Below are 14413 nucleotides of genomic sequence, written 5' to 3'. Positions count from 1 at the left end.
ATGCTCAAGGATGCTGTGCTGGCGGATGGGACCCGTGCGTGGCTACGGTGGGGGCTGACTGCTCACAGCGGTCCCCGGGACCTTGTGTGGTGTCCCCCAGCAGTGTCACCCAGCCCGGGGCTCCCTGTGACGCCGCAGTCTGGGCTGTGTCCCCCGACGCCGGACCGCAGTAATTCTCTCTTTGACCATGACAGCAGCGCTTCGGGGCAGCACTGTGCCCACCCCCTGCCTGCTGCAAACACCCAACGGGAGCTTTTCTCTCCCGCGTGGACAGCAAACACGTCGGAGGGGCTGCCCTCCGCTTGCACAGGGCTTTGTCCGGGCACACCAGCGCGTCCCTTCCAACCCAAACTAGACGGTGATGCTACAACCCGCGCCGACGGCCACTGCCCCTCGGGGAGGGTTTAGCCCTGGCTCGTCCCCATGGGGCCGCAGCAGCTCACGGCCGCGAGCCAAGGCCCTGCGCTGTGTCTGGGGTGTGCCGGTCCTGCCGGTCTCCCCCGTGGAGGTGGGCTGCAACCCGGCGGGGAGGAGGATGCGGTGGCCGCGTTGGCCATGGCGATGGCCAGTGGTACCGGCCAGGGTGGTGCTCCCCAGGTGCCAAATGCACCCTCATGCCCAGGTAGAGTCCAGCGAGGAGGAAAAGATGGGTGAGGAAACGCCATCATCACCTTTCCTGGTGCAGGGGGCTCCTTTCGGTGCTGGGGGAGTGCAAGGCAGCGCCGGTGTCAGGCTCCTCCAGGCCCTCACCTGGGGCTCGCGGGAGCGAAAGGCCCCCCCCCAAAAGGTGACATCCAGCTCGGTTCCTCCCCAGCTCCTCCCACCTGTGCAAGACCAAGTGCTGAGGCTTTTTGTCCTCCAGCAAAGTCCCCTGGGAGGCACCAGGGGCCCCTCCAGCCAGGGACTGCCACATGGTGCCGTGACTTTGGGGGGTAGGATTTATCCCCCTCCTAATTGCAAGTGCATAAAACCCCACTGTCGAAGCCACGTGGGCTTTCTGGGCTCGCAGGCGTGGCTGAGCGGGGATGCGGGGGCACTTTTATCCCCTCCTGAGATGGGTTTGCTTTGCCGAGGACGAGAGCATTGATTTTTGGAGCTGCCAAGGGCTGGTCTGTGGGTGCCGGGGCTCTCCCAGCCGCCCTTGGGACTCACCCCCAGCCCGGCCGTGGGGCCGGCACCGCACACCTCGGCATTTATTTTTCGTGTCTGGTTTCTTCCCCGTTTTGAAGCACTAAAGTGCTGCATTGTAGCATCTGTTTTTGTGGTATTTCCAGCCCAGCTGGAAGCAGGAGGCGCTCAAAATTCAGAGATGGAAGAAAACAAATGGAGCTGGTGAGATTTCATCTTCCTGCCAAACTTACCAAACCCGGGATGCCGGCAGAGCCCTGCTGCGGGCACAGCATCCCAGTGCCTCACCTCTTCCACCCTCTTCCCGCTTTCTGCTCCTTCGGCTCATCCCAAACCATCCTCTCGTTCCCAAAGCACTTTGCGGATGCTGCACAAAGCCTGACCCTGCTGTTGGAGCTGGGGCCGGGCAGATAATACAGTCGCTGAATTTATTTCACCTTTTCCTCTGGTTGCGAATTGTCCGGGAGCAGATGGCGATTTTCTCAAGTGTATCCGTTATTCGAAGTCACTCACTGAGACAGCGATGGCTCAAACAAATCCCAGGCCCCCTGCAAAGCCATCATTTGGTCTTTCCATCTGCCCAGCCGCCGCCGTCGGCGTGGGCTCGGCTTCCGCCAGCGTGCCGGAGGGAAGTGGGGAGGCAGGAGAGCCGGTGGATGGGGTCAGCCCCATCGCCTGCGCCTTTCTCCCGCTTCGTCTCTGCAGAATCCAAAGCTCCCGAGGCTGTCAGGAGCGGTTAGGATCCCCATCCCAGCTTTGCTGGGGTTTGGGGCCGTGCACGGTGCCTTCCTGTGCCAGTGATGGGTTGAGGCTAACTCACTGGGAGAGTGCCCAGTTGCAAACTGGGAAGCTGCTTCTCGCAAGAAGACGACAGTGGCTGTTTCTGCTGCACCCCCCCTGCCTGGCCCGGGGGGGAAATGGGTGTTTTTAGGGTGGTGAAACGCTGAAACCGCCCCAGGAGACCTCGTGTGCGCAGCGGTCCCTGGGGCACAGGCTGGTGTCACCGCCGGGGCTGGAGGCACCGGGGGTTTGTCCGTGCAGGGATGTGCCCGGCTTTGGGTGATGGATGTGACAAGGGGACCTGCAAAAGGAGCCCAGGGATGACCGCAGGCGGCCAGAGCCCTCCCTGTGTTGGTGGCCCCTCGCCGGGGGAGCCTGGTCAGGTCTGGGAGGCTTTGCCCAGCCGGCTTCTGCCACCCTCCTCTGGTGGCCCCGAGGGGACCTATGCACCCATGGCTCTGCTCCGGGTGCTGGCAGATTGGGAAGGGCCCAGGAGCTGGTTTTGATCCAGCCCCAGGATAACATGCCTCCCTGTCCCCCCCCCCAAAAAAAAAAAAACAGTGTAATTGTGAAAATGGAGAGAAATGGGGAGAAACGCATGAATTCCCAAGCTCGCCCTGATCCTGGCAGCCTGTGCCCCTGGAGCTGGGGCATCCTCGACTTCCCCACCCGGAGAGGGGCTGAGCTGGGGAAACGCTCCCCCGAGATCTGCCCCCTCCTCCTGGATGGACTGGCCTTTTTTTTGCTTCCCATCTTCTCTCCTTTTCCCTCCCCAGTGGAGACCCACCGGGAAGGGGCCAGGCTGATTGGAGGGGACTCAGTGCCCTCTCTCAGGGGACATGTGGGGACCCCGCTGTAAGCGGAGCCATGCGGGGGGCTCTGGGGGGAGGCTTTGAAAGGTTCACAAAGGGTGAAATACTTTGAAATGCAGTTTCCTCTCCCCCCCTCCACCTCCCTCCGGTCTAAACAAATACCCCCCCCCCCCCCACCAGCTGGGAGATGCCTCCCGCATCCCGTGGGCTTTTGTTCCCAGGCTTTTGTCCAGGGCTGGGGAAGGGGCCGGGACCCCCCAGCCTCCCCCGGGACACCCATGCTGATGGGGTCCCACGCTGCCCGGGATGCTGGGAAGAAGGCAGATGGCAAAGGCTGGCTGCACCCCTCCTCACAGGGCTTGGGGACACCCCACGAGCCACCTTGGTGGCCCTTCACGGCTTCTGGCCGCTGTCCCCCTCCCCTACCACCCTGCTGCCTCTTTTTTCCCATCTCTGGGAGCTACTCACGGGACAGGTCCATCCTGTCCCCACCGTGTCCCCTCCTGGCACCCCTCCACCAGCACAGCCTCAGGCTGCTCACATGGGCAGTGCCACCAGCTCGTGTCCCCGCTGGGGACACCCCCAGATGCTAATCTGCTGCATCCAGCACCCATGGGACCCCGCAGGCAGAGGGGCACCGGCCGCGTCCCCATCGCAGGAACCCAACAGAAAAACCCCAAGGGAGAAGTTTGTGGGGTTTGCAGAGACGGGTTGTCCCCCGCCCCCCGCCCCGGTAACCCATCACCTGGCTTTTCATTTACATCCCAAAAGCCACGTTAATTACACCCTGGGGAGGGAATCACTTCGGGGAGTTGCTTTCTGGGGCAAAAAGTTGGTGGAAAAACCCCCTTTGACCAGTCAAACAACCCCGATGTGACGGAGGAGCCCCCAGTGCCGGCCCCAATCCGCTGTCCCTGCCAGTGACACCCTTGCGCTGTGCGAAAGGAGCGCCCGAATTAACTCAAAGCAAAGGGGAGACTCGAAACGAACCGGCTGGAAACCAAACCCTTGCTTTGCCCTGGAGCGAAACGTTTCTCTGGTGACCACATTTGGAGGAAAACAGGATCCTTTGAGATGTCCCCTCTTGTTCCTGCCTCACACTGGGAATTACAACAACAAAATAAATACCCTTTTTTGTTGTTGTTGTTGAAAAGGTGAAATTGTCCCTAGGATGGGCAGAAACTGTTTTCCCTGGCCTCGCATCTCCCTTCATGTCCCCTGTCCCGCGGGGACCGGGCAGCCGATGCGGATCCAGCCTCTCCGGCCAGCAGTGGCCAGGGATGTGCAGAGCTTTTCCAGACAACAAAAGCTCTCCGGCTGCCTGATTTCCCGCTGCCTTATCTCCCTCCAGGATGACCAGGTTATCAGGAGGTGGAAAAGGCCCCCGGAACACCCTGACCCCAATCCCTGGGGGGCCAGGACCCCTGGCAGGGGTGGGAGATGGCTGCGGGGGCGGGGGGCAAAGCTTTACAAAGGGGGAAAGTAGGGGGCTGTCAGCACTTGGGGGTCCCATCCTGCGTGGGGCAGAGCTCTTTTTCTCCCACTGGTGTCTCCCTTGCGTGGGTGGGCAGAACCTCTCCGGGGAGCAGCTTTGGAGCCAGGGCGAGTGCCGAGACCTCCGGCCACCTCCTTGTCACCTCTGCCCATGGGACAGCCCCGGGGATGCTGAGCCCCGGCAGGCGAGCGGAGGGGGCTGTGGGGCAGCCGGCAGGGAGGGCAGCCCCGCAGCCGAGCGCTGCGCTTGTCACCCAGACAAGAGATCAATAACTAATTTCACTGCAGCAGCAGCGCTGGTTTTTTTCCGATAATTGTGAGCCGGCGGTGGGGAATGAGGCTCTCAGCACCGCTCCACACCAGCCTGCACCCGATCAATCGCCACACCGCTGGGGCAGCAGGAAAACTCATTTTTCTCCTTTTCTTCCCTCTCTCCTGCCTCCTCCCGCTCCATCCCTCCTCCTCCTCCTCCCCCCGGCGTGGCACTGAGCTGTGTCCCCACGCCGGGTGGGACGTGGGCTCGGGCTTTCCCGAGCCATCCCCATGGTGGTGGGGGCAATGGCTGAGCCTCCCGTGATGCTCAACAGCCCGGAGCACTTCGGTCCCCGTCACCTGCTTGCGCAGAGCATCGGTGCCCACAGCTCGGACGAAGGCGGCAGAGGAGCGGTTTCACCTCTCCTCAGTGGGATCAGTGGCTCCCGAGGGTGCTCTGGCTACCAGGCTGTGGCCTGTTGATGCCTTCCTGTGGTCCAAATGTGGCCCTTATTTTTACAGTGATACAGAGGGAGGATTTTCATGCCCTGAATGGTTGGTCTCCTCCAGGACATGAGCCCTACTGAGTTTCTCCTGTAATTGTACTTTATCCTTTCTGCTTCCGTAGCCCCACCGTGCCTCAGTTTCCCCTGTATGTACCTATAATAGCTGGGGCTTCCTGCTCCCTCCCACACCGTTACGAGCCACCATGGGCTCCATGTCCAGGGCAGAAGGTGTTGCTGGTGTTGCTGGTTCCCAGCTCACAGGGTAGCGCTTGGTTTTGGGGTTCCCAGGCTGATCTGTGTGGTCCTGTGATCCGTGCACCCGCAAGGCAGCGGGATTGAGAGATGCTCAGACAAGGGTGGAGCCTGGGGGCATCCCTGGATCTCTCCAATACCTCTGGTGGGCTGTGGACGAGGTGCTGGGCTGGGGCACTGTGGCGAGGAAGGCTCAGTGGAGGGTTTGTCACCGCAACATCTTCCAAGCCTGTCCAAGCACCGCACACCCGGTGCAGAGGGCAGTGGTGCGACCCCCTGTCCTTTCTCCCTAATTTAAGACCCCGCTCCCTGGTTCCCTGAGAACATCCCCATGAATTAAACACCGCCTTCGCTGCCGAGCGCCAAGCGCTGCCTGCATAATTTCAAAGTTTTATTACCTGCCTTGAAGGCACTTATTGATTGGGGTCCTCTCCAGCTGATGGAGCTTTTAGTATGGCCTGAGCTGGCCAAGCAAGGCGGAAACCTCAGCCTGGCCAGCTTAGCTAAGCTGTGTCTTAAAACCTCCGTGGCGTGAGCACCAGGACAACTCTGCGCCTGGGAGCGAGGTCTCCATGTGCACACCCAGACCAGAGCTGTTTGCACTTTGAAATTCTTTTTGGCTTCCCAGTCCCAGCCCAAGAGCTGGTTCCCCCATGCCGCATCCCACGTGGGGTTTAATGCAGAGAAGGATTTTTCCCGGGAGGGTGACTTTAGGAACCGGGGTGAGGGCAGTTTGGGGAGTTCCTGCCCTGCTGAGGCTCCAGGCACCACTCGCCTTCGCCCTGGCGTATGGGGATGCTTGTGGGATTTGGGGCTTATGTGCATCACCCACTGTTGGGTGCAAGCGACGGCTTCCCAGTGAGCAGGTGGTGTTTGCACACACATGTGCACACATACGCACACGCGCACGCACACACACACACACACACGCTCCAGCAGGGATGGCCAGCCTGCCGGCTTCACCCTGCGGGCTCCATGGCGGGCACGCTGTCGTCTGCCCCTTGGCTTGGCTTTGGAGAGGAGCTGGGACCAGCCGGCGTCGCCTTCGCTTTCAAGCTCTCCCTGCCACTGCTGGAGGCTGTGAGGCTCTGAGGGCCACCACGCTGCCAGCAAGGGCCACCAGCCTGCCTTTGTGCTCGGAGGTGGGTGCACCCCACAGGCCCAAACACCCCCCCGCACCTCCTGATGCTGGCACGGGGCTCCCCCTCCCCATGCCACCCCCAGCGCTGGGTACCACACATAAGCAGGGGTTTTGCCCCCCCGCACCCCACGCCAGTGCTGGGTCTGGTGGCCAGGACCCCCCTTCCAGCGGCTGTTTGGCCCAGGAGAAAACACAGTGGCTGGTGGTGAGCACAGCCGAGCCGTGGCTCCAGAATTGGCCACTTCCACCCTCTCCCCATTTACACCCTTGGGGTCCCCCCCAGCTCTCACTCCCGGTTCCCCCCATCCCGGGGGGGTCCCAGTGCATGGCTGTGCCAGGGTTCGGGGGAGCAGCAGGGGGGGTGCTGGGAGTCCCCACGGCTCCTTTAAGAAACCCACAACCGGCTCCAGGAACCAGCTCAAGGTCACAGCGGGAACCTGCGGACTTGGCAGCGGAGATCGAGGGAGGAGGGATGGAGGGAGGGAGGGAAGCGGGATGAAATCACAGCCAGGGAGAGGGGACGGCCGGCGGCGCGGCGGAGGGGAGCGGGACGGTGGGGTGCAGCGGAGTGGGGTGTGCAGGGGGTGGGTCCCACCCCTGGGTGCCCCCCTGGGATTGCTGAGGCCCCCGACCCTGGGGTCCCTGGTGCAGAGCCCTGCGCCCTCCTCGGTGCCATCCGATGTGCCCACGGCTGTCCGAGATGAGGAAAGTCCCTGCGTGTCCCCAGGAATGCTGGAGCCATGTCCTTCCCATGGGACTTCCCGGGCTCCATGGGAGGTTTTCCAGCTCCTGCAGGAGAGAGCGGGAGGGAGCTGCTGGCCGGGAGGGTCAGATCCTGCAGCGGCTCGTGGCAGGGCCCACTCCCAAGCTCTTACCTTATTTTCTTTTTAAAGCTGGTTTTCATGTTAAAGCAGCAGCTCTCGGCGTCCCGTGGTCACTGCTGACTCTCTGCCTTCGTTTCAGGCCAGGAGGATCTTCGGAGCCCTCCTCGCCGCAGAGCACAGGGGGAAAAACTAAATCTTTAAAGGCTCAAAACCTAGGAAGTTGATAAAAAATAAATAAAAAGCCCTCGACATTTCATTGTTTTAATCTTTGGCATCGAGACGAATCTCACAGTTCTGGGTGCTGTGACCTGCCCTCTGGGCAGGTAAAGCCGGGTGAAGTGAAGGCACCAGAGATGAAGATAAACCCTCTCCAAGCCAGATGCTCGCAGCTGGGTTGGCCCAGACCCTCCCGGCCCCGAGGCCTGATCCTGCCCCAACAGCTGCAGCACATTTACCCCTGCGGGGAGCCACTGACTTAACACATCTGGGGGTTTTCGGGGGAGCAAACCCGGGGCAGACCTACGGGCAGGCTGGGGCTGAGCTGCGGCTCCGAAGCAGCCCTTTCTGGGGTTGGTTTGGCGATGCCCGATTTTAATTTTCATCAGCAGAATTAATCTGTGGAGTTATTTTCCCTTCCTCCCCCCTCCCCTTCCTCTCCTCCCTGCTTTAGATGGAGAATTTGATCATTTCTCCGAGGAGCTCAGCACCATTAACATTCATTCCCGCTGCGTGCGAGCCACGCTGCATCGCCAAGTGGTACCCGACCCGGCTTGGGGGGGACCTGGGCAGCGTGGGCTGAGGGAGCGGCTCTGCCCCCCCAGCTTCATGCCGAGCTGCCCCGGCACAGCCAGGAGGGTGGGATCCTCCGGCTTTGCTCTGCTGGAGCTCGGGCTTTCCAAAAAAAGGAAAGCTGAGGGGCTCTGGGAAGAACAGCCAAGCCGGGAGCCAAGGTCACGGCCAAGTCTTGCAAGATTTGGTGTTTTAAAAGTCATGCAGATTGGTAACCCGGGGCTTTCCCAGAGTTCCGTAAATTTGCAGGCTTTGGGTTTTCGTTAATAAAGGTTAACTAACAACTTACCATTATTACTATTAAATATTATTTATTATTATTGTTAACGTTATTAAATATAGCAGCCCAGGCTGCCTTCCCTGGGCAGCCACAGTCAGCGCGGGCTCCCCCGGCCAGCACCACGCGCCTCAGCGCCGAACGCGCTACAGGTCTATGTGCTATAGATCCATCTGCAATGTATGGAATCTCTCTGGGAAGCAGCCTGTGCTGAGACTTCGCTTTCTTTGCTTAGCCGAGGGCTGAAGGGCACCCAAGAGCTGGGGCCGTTGGGGAGGGAGGGAGCACGGAGCCTCCCAGGTTTCGTGTTTGGCCGGAGCGTGGCAGGGAGCAGCACTGCCTGTGCCCAGACCCACATGGTTTCGCGCCAGGGTTCCCCAAAAGCCTTTTTGCCCCCCATTTCAGGCTCTTCTCTCCTCCGCAGCTCCCCCAGCAGCAGCACTAACCTGCATGTGCAGCCACCGGTTTTGCATCCGAAGGGATGCTGGTGGGCAGCAGCAGCTCCGGGGAGGGAAAAGGGACTTTTGCAGCAACTGCTGCCCTTCGGATTTAATTGAAGGCAGCGGTGGCAGCGCCTGCCTGTGTGCAGGCACAAAAGCCCACCTGCGCCCACCGCGCTTAACCATTTCCTTCCTGGCCGTGTGCCCTGCCAGGGTGTCCTGCCTGGGAAATGAAATCAGCTCCGAATGGGAAGCGCAACTGAGCCAGCCCAGCCCAGCGAGAAAAAAGAAAGAAAAAGCACACCAAAAAAAAAAAAAAAAAAAAAAAAGCGGCCAAAGAAAAACAAGTTCAGAAGCTGGAACGGAAAATAAAGGTTAAAGCCTGCGTGCGCTGCCATCCCCGTCACCCCGCAGCTCGTCCTGGGCAGGAGCAGAGACGAGAGCGAGCCTCACGCTGCCGCGTGCCCTCAGCCACGGCCGAGACCGTCCGTTTGTCCCTCCAGAAAGGGGTGAATTTTGCTTTAGCAGGTTTCCTCCTTCAACACAGCCCTTTTTCTTTTTTTTTTTTCTTTTTCCCCCCTCTTTTCTGGCTATGGAGAAGGGAGCAGCCGGGTGCTGAGCCTGCCACAGCCCAGCCGTGCTGCCGGGCGAGGGCAAAGAGGCGTTAGCTGAGCCGAGGAGCCGCTTTATTTTTAGTGTCAGTTTAACAAGTATTAATTAATAAGAGTGTAAATGCTAATGCCGAGATGACACAAACTGCGTTGCCTGAAACGAATGTTTGGGACTTGTCTGCGCCAGGATTTACAGCCGGGTGGGTTCACGGGGGCTAAATCATTGCTCAGACTGGAAGGATAAGCTGAGCTGGATTGATACCGCTGAGCCCGGCATCAGCCATGCTGCTGTGGGATGTGCCGGGGGGGCTCCGGGGCTGTGCCGGGGGCTCAGGGCTGGCTTCCCAGTGCTGCCTCGCCATGCCCCGCCAGCTCATCCCTCCCTGGCAAAAACTCCCAGTGGGTTTTGCAAGGCGGGGGGCATTTTAGTCTCTCCCCATTATGGATGAGTGGGTCACGCCTTGCAGAAGGATTTATCGTCCCAGCGAAGACTAACTTTGGAAAAAAAAACAAATTCCTTTTCCCCCCAGGCAAATCCCTCTGTCCTGCCTGTCCCCTGCCCAAGCTCGGCTTGGCCAACGGGTGGGGAGGAGGCTCGGGGGAATGAGGAGGTGAAGAAATACCCCTGGGCAGTAAGACGTGAAGAGTTTTGACCCATCAGCACCAAGATGCTGGTTGGGTTTCTTGGCATCAGAGAAATGACGAACTTGAAGCTCCGTCAGTGTTTAGGACGCGAAGGTGCAGTGCTTGCCCAGGGCTGGAGACCTCCTGCCTGCGGGGGGTGTGTGGGGTCCGGTGCTGGGGGCACAGGGCGAAGGAGGGAGCAGGGCTGTGTGAGGGGACTTATCCTGCCTGCGAGGCAGTTTGCTAAGTCGGAAAAATCTTTCCAGTGGGCTCTGGCCCCCGCGCTGAGGGCCGGGGCGAGGATGGCTTGGGATCCCATGGGATGCAGTGGGGCTCCGGGGGAGCAGCTCTGGGGCTCTTAAATCTTTCCAGAGAGGCAGGCGCTCAGTCAGGCCTGATCCAGGCCAGGTTTTCCTCCTTCTTTCTCCTCTGAAAAGCAGGCAGGAGGGAGCTGCTACCTGCCTGACAGGCGGCTGCTGCTCCTGGCAGCCTCCAGCCCTGCTCACCTGGGACGGTGGGGTCCAGAGCGCCGGAGGCTGAGCAGCATCTCCAGTGTGAAATGGGCACATGCCGTGCGCTGGGAGCCAGGGAAACTGCTGAGTGTGCACACTGCACCCTCCCAGTGCTCACTGCATCCTCCCAGTGCACACACTGCACCCTCCCAGTGCTCACTGCATCCTCCCAGTGCACACTCTGCACCCTCCCAGTGCACACACTGCACCCTCCCAGTGCTCGCTGCATCCTCCCAGTGCACATTCTGCATCCTCCCAGTGCACACCCTGCACCCTCCCAGTGCACATTCTGCATCCTCCCAGTGCACACACTGCACCCTCCCAGTGCTCGCTGCATCCTCCCAGTGCACACGCTGCACCCTCCCAGTGCTCGCTGCACCCTCCCAGTGCACACACTGCATCCTCCCAGTGCTCGCTGCACCCTCCCAGTGCACACCCTGCACCCTCCCAGTGCACATTCTGCATCCTCCCAGTGCTCACTGCATCCTCCCAGTGCATCCCCCCGTTGTGCTGGCTGCATCCCCCAGGCCATGAGCGGGCAGGACTGCAGACACCCCATGGAGGGAACAGGGTCCCCCACCCTCCCCATGCCAGGAGGGCTCACTCCCCTTCACCCGAGGGTGCTCGGCTGCCATTTCGGGAAAACCAGAAAGGGCTGAGCTGGTTTTCTTCAAAGGGCTGGAAGGATACAGTGCTGTGAGCGTGCAGGGAGGTGCCACACTCGCCAGGGCGTGATGGGAGACACGGTGCTTCAAGGCCGGTGGGGCAGTCACAGGGTGGGATGCCAGGGTGATGCATCAGGGGCTCAGCAGGGCCAGAAAACCCCTGGTCTGGGGGTTTGGGTGACCCACTGGAGCCACCCCGGGCTGGGTGCTTGGCTGCTGCCACCTGCAATGGTGGGAGCTTGGGAATTAAAGCACATTATTCAGCCCCCCCCCAATCCAAGCTGGCAGGTAGCCCTGCGCCAGGGTTGCCCCACCTGCACAGCACGGTCCCGGGCAGGCAGTGCCGCGGAGCTGAGGGGTGATGCTCCGGGCTGGCACCTTGCATCTCCTCAGGGACACATCTGGGGTGTGACGGGGGCACACGAGAAATCCTCGCTCACGGCCTCGCCAAAACCACCCGCTGCAGCCGGGCCCAGGGTGCCTTCCCGCGGGCTGGGGGCCGCTGGGCTGGGGCTGGCGTCGTGGGGTTCGGGATGCACAAGGCGGGGTGCGTGGCCGTGGCTCGGGCTGGCCGTCACCCCCTGCTCGCGATGGCCGTCACCCCCTGGCTCCCCGAACAGCCGCTGCCACGCTGCTCTTCCGCGGCTCCGTTCGTATCATCGAATTTTAATTTAGTTAGTTGAGTTCTTTAAACAGTGTGAACTTGCTAAGTGCTTTGCATATTTTATACTCACGAGTAACATTTATCAAACAGAAAGTACCATTAATCAAAGAGGGCAGCTTTTGTAACTCGGAGCAGTTTGCATTCTCCCTCCTTCTCCCTGCCGTGCGCTTTCCTCCCTGTCTCCCTCCTCTTCCTCCTCTTCCTCCTGCTGCCCTGCACGGAGCCAGGGCAGCTTCAATGCGCATTACACACACCTATACACACAGGTACATTTTCTCTCTCTCTCTCTCTCTCTCTTTCCCCCCGCCATACCATGTACGCCATACATACATATATAAAAATACGGGTTTTGTATATATTTGTGTGTGTGCATATATCCATGTGCATATATTTATGTGCATATACCTATATCTATCTACCTATCTGGTGTGTAAATATATGTGCGTATATGTATGGTGTATATGGTATGCCGTATACCTATATGTGTGTGTGTATATATATAGTGTAAACGGTCCATTTACACTATATACATGTGTATACACACATACAGACGGTTATACTCACAATATTATACGCACAGCATAGAGATAATTTTATATATACACACATATATATATTATCTACTATCTAGTATATAGCCGTTTATAGTATATAGCATGTATTACACTGTATATAATAAATACATTTTAGATATTTAGGGTTCCTGGTGGGTTTCAGCAGTGTTCAGTGAGTGCCAGCGGTTGAGGGAGAGGTGGGACGGACGGTCCCCAGCCCCGAGCCATGCCGGGTGGCTGCCTGGCCAGCAGAAGCATCCAACCAGCTCCTTTGGGGACAGCGACCAGCGACAGGGACACGGAGATCCCTGAGAAACCTCCCGGACATGAGTGCGCCCGCAGCCTCCCAGCCCACGTCCCCTCCCCTCACGAGACGGTGGGCATGAGGTACAGACCAGGCTTTTTGGGACAAACAGCAAAGGGACAGTGGCTGCTGTCCCCAGGACACCTGTGTTTATTGTACGGGCAGCATCACCCAAACCACGCCGGGTTTTTGGCTCCGAAGGCCCCGGGGCAAGGCAGGGTGAAGCCTGTGCCGGTACCTGGCGAAGGGCTGGCACCGGTGCTGGAAGATGTGAGGTGACGGAGCATGGCTGGCACAAAGGGACCCGCGTCTCTGCCACCCCTCGGAGCGCCTCGGCAGCTCTCGGAGAGCGAGGAGAAGCCCTGACCTAATTTATTCCGACTTCCCAAGCCTTGGCCACGGCGCGGCGGAGGCGGCTGAAGGAGCCGGGCAACCGTGGACGCAGGAGCAGTTTTGGCTGGGGTCAAACCCCACTGCCTCGGCAGAGCACGGGAGGTGGGAGCATCCCACGAGGTTCCCAGCAAAGTACCTCAGGGCTCTTCCCAGGGCCCCAGAGGGCTTCGTTGCTCTATTAATTGCCATTAATGGCAGCAAACGGGGCAGCAGGCGCCCACTCAGACCCGGGTTAAACGCCAACGAGGGAAGGGCCGTGCCGGCGCTGCAGGACCTGCCTTGCAAATCACCTGCAACAACATGTGCCATCCTGGTCACCTCTTCTCAAAAATGATAGTGCAAAATTAATTAGAATTAATTAATCAGAAAAGGGTAATAAGGGTGATTAAGCACCTGGGGAAAAGGAAAAAAAAAAAAAATATTCCTGAAGAGCGATTGCAGTGCCGGTGATTACCTTGAAAGGCGGCGAGTGAGCGGGAGCAGGAGAAGAGTGTGCAGGGAAACAAATGCGCTGGAGAAGGGGGTCTGGGGGGTGTTTTCTGTCTCGTCACACGAGGAATTACTGAGTGACAAGATTGAAACCGGTCAGAGGAAAAGCATTTCCCGGCAGCAGGGACCACGGGGAGGCAGTGGAGCCGAGGAGGGGAGCAGGCAGCTCTGCGGCGCGGTGCTGCCACGTTTTTGCAGAGTTGGCTTTGCACAAACTGGCCCCAAGGTTGGACCCGTCTCCAGCAGAGAGCGGGACCCCAGAGGGCATCCTCCATGATGGCACCCTCGTCCCCAAACCCGGCCCTTTGCCCGGTGTGGCAAGACAAGGGACGCTCAACCGATTTCTTTTTCCTCTCTTAATTTTCAGCCGCACTCTGTTGGCTCAATAATGTTAATATAAAATCAAAGGGAAGGTTGCAAGCGAGACTGGCCCCCGGTCCAAGGCAAGTGCTGCAGGTTTCATTGAAACCCGAAGGGCCGATGCGGAGCCCCAGCCCGAGGGGGAGGACGGGAGCACCGTCCCCCTCCCTGTCACCGCAAAGGGTCTCGGTGGCAGGGAAGGATGGAGGATGGAGGAGGTGGCTGGGGCTTAATGGAAAGGGTCTGCAGGAGCCCTAGTGCACTATGGTGAGAAAAATGTCTTTTTTAGGAAGCAGGGGGACTAAATACTGGAGGCTCCCATGGGAAATAGGTGGCACGGATGGGCTGCAGACACCCCATGCTTGAAAACGCAGGTGACGACCAGGGTGATGCGATGGCCGCTGGTGGCTTCAGTGAGGACAAAACTGGTGGGTTTTGGTCATTCAGGTGCTTGTGCATGGGGGGGACGCTTGGTGCCAGCTCCCCCTTGAGCACCTCCCCAACCACCACCCCCTCCCGAGAGCAGCCGGGCGCTGCTGTCC

This window comes from Rissa tridactyla, chromosome 14 (genome assembly GCF_028500815.1).
Source record: "Rissa tridactyla isolate bRisTri1 chromosome 14, bRisTri1.patW.cur.20221130, whole genome shotgun sequence".
Taxonomy (NCBI): domain Eukaryota; kingdom Metazoa; phylum Chordata; class Aves; order Charadriiformes; family Laridae; genus Rissa; species Rissa tridactyla.
The sequence above is the reverse complement of the archived record's forward strand: the minus strand, read 5'-3'. Positions refer to the sequence as shown.